This window comes from Centroberyx gerrardi, chromosome 20 (assembly GCF_048128805.1).
Source record: "Centroberyx gerrardi isolate f3 chromosome 20, fCenGer3.hap1.cur.20231027, whole genome shotgun sequence".
NCBI lineage: Eukaryota > Metazoa > Chordata > Actinopteri > Beryciformes > Berycidae > Centroberyx > Centroberyx gerrardi.
This window is the reverse complement of record NC_136016.1, coordinates 22024328-22027175: the sequence shown is the minus strand read 5'-3', so window position 1 is coordinate 22027175 and position 2848 is coordinate 22024328.

Here is a 2848-nt window from a genome sequence, read left to right as displayed (position 1 = left end):
TAATCTCAAATGAGACTCTTGACCATCACAGTTTCACAAGCTCTCCATCCAAATTATATTATTGTCACTTTGTAAAGACATTTTTAAATTGTTGTTTACATTCTAGCGAGCCAATGGCATCGCTAGAAAGATTTGTGGCTCAGAAATAAACATAATTCTGCACAGTCAGACTTTGTTGTCACTGATTGATATTTATCACATTGAATGTATAAATGTCCCATCCTTACTATTCTATTATATCAATCGTTGATAGAGTCAATCAGTGAGTAGCAACACAGACATTTATTTATATGAAAATATCACAGATTATTATTTCCACACGCACAATTTCTGATGCTCTCTAAACACCTTTGTTCTCTCACGCTGTCTGTTTCTCACTATGTCTCTCTCTCCACTCAGCTTTGTCTCTCTTTATCTCCCTCCATCTGTCTCTCTCTCTCTCAACTTAGTTTCTCTCCATCTTCCTCTATCTCTGCTTTTCTGTTTTCTACTCCCACTTAATTTCCCTTTCCAGTCTATCACATCACAGCTCTTCCAAACACCCACTCACCTCACACACCCACCGACCCAATGTGTGAAACATCCTCCCTGCCAAGAAACACACACACGCGCACACACACACACACACACACACACACACACACACACACAGCCACCTCACACACACATAAATCCGGCCGCCACATGAAACGGCCTCGGCGCTGTAATAGATAGGCCGGGCTTTGGATGGTGACACCCTTTATCCATCACCGGGGCTTATCCATAGGCCGAGCTGGGAGGTTCAACACAGCGCAGCCAGATGTAGAGAAGGCAGGGAGGGAGAGCCGTCCCGTCTCTCCTCTCTGCTGTTCTGCAAACCACCTGGTACACTGCGCTGCACGAGGCGGGGCGGGGCGGGGCGAGGGACACTGACAGAGAGTGGGAGAGAGAGAATAAAGAGGCAGAGGCAGACAGAGAGTAAAGCTAGCAGCTACTTGCTGCGGAAATGAAATTCCTCGGGTTCGTACGAACAAAAGGGACACGTTCATGGAGGAAACAAAGCACCGCATTTGCCTCGGCCTCCATACTGCACAGGCCTGCTGAGTCTTTGCACACCACTGATCTAAGATATCACGATTGGTTGTGTTGCCTTGTGGGATAGTATCTCCATTTCTGTTTCCAGTTGATTGCTTCTGTTTACATCTCTCATGTTCCACCAGTGGTGTGGAGTCCCAAGTAAATCAACTATAGAGGGTTTTTAGGCCATAACGCACACTCTGGCGGCCATATTGGAGGTCCTCAACTCTTAGGTAACAGTGGCTGTGAACAGCTGATTGCATTTCTAAACATGCCACTTGTCCGTCTCAACAGAATTGAATAGATCTGGTTCATTTCTGTGCTGTTTCTGTCTGGGAACTGATCATTTCATCACTGATAAGTCCAATCAATGTTGTGTTTACATAATGTCAGCTTCTTAGCTAGCTAGCTAGAGTATCAGGTCAGCTAACCATCGCTGTCTTCTTGTTAACTCATCTGAATTGCACACTAGCTAACATGCGTAATCTAGTGGTTGCATGTTAACATTAACATGTTATCATCGGTTGCTTTGCTAAATTAGCCTGCTGGCTAGTTGGCAAACTGAAACAAATCCACCTTATCAGACTATTCACCTTTAATTATAACATTACTGAATGGATCTGCACCAGCACAACAAGCTTTTTCAGGTATATTTAACCATTATTTGCATCCAGTCAGTTCTCCAATGGACCTCCATGATGGCAGCAGCTGTGGTTGACAAGAGATTTGTGACGCAACTGAAAAACCTCTGTATGAAGCGTATACACACACTCATATGTGGGGACGTGTTGGGCTGTGGTTCTAATGCCGCCACCTTAAGGATAAAGGAGTGGGAGTGATTAGCAGAGGGGGAAAAGGAGAGGAAGGGCAAAGAAGGTGAGAGGGAGGAAGACAAAGAAAGAAGAGAAAGGGACAGAGGAAGGGAAGGAAGAGAGAAACGTGTTGCTGTGTGTGTGTGTGTGTGTGTGATATTCTGTGTATGTGTTTTTACATGTGTTCAGAATGTGTGCACGTGTGTGGGATGGGGGGTTATCACTAGTATCTGGCAGCAGTCAGCGGTTTCTCTCTCTCTCCCTCTCACACACACACACACACACACACATCAGTCAAACCTCAGCGTTATCTCACCCTGGCCCTTCAAAAAGGAGCTTATCACTAATCACACAGTCGTGATTTAAGGCAGTGAATCACCCTGCAGAACTTAAACAAGGTTTTCTGGAGAGACTAACCACAGAGAAGAGTTAAAATACTGGGAGCACAGCCAAGTCATCTGCAGAATACATCATGCACACAGATATTATAAATGAAACTTCTTGCTGAGTCGACATCATGGTTGATTATTTGAGAACATTTATTTTGTAGTCAGTCTGCTCCAGTTGGCCAGGATTGGGGGATAGTGAGAAAAGCAATCATAAATATTTTGTTCTTCTGTATTGTATCAGTTTAAAGGTACTTTGTGAAGCATTTTGCGTATCTCATATTTCCCATGAATTTTGCTGCTTCATGTCACAAAAAGGATGATACTACTTGTCCCTGTTCGCTGTCTTTGCAATATTGCATTTGTTTTGAAGAGCAAGAAGAAGGATAAGAGCTGATAAGAGCCCTTGGTAACAGCCAGTATGCACCCCTGGTAAGGTAATATGAAAATCAAATGATGAAAACAAATGAAAATCAAATGAAATCGTGGAACTGAAATAAAGTTGTGTATTACTTGCCAGGTAAAATAGTTCCTGTTGCATGTCATCTCTCTCTCTCTCTCTCTCTCTCTCTCGCTTTCCTGTCTCTCACAAGC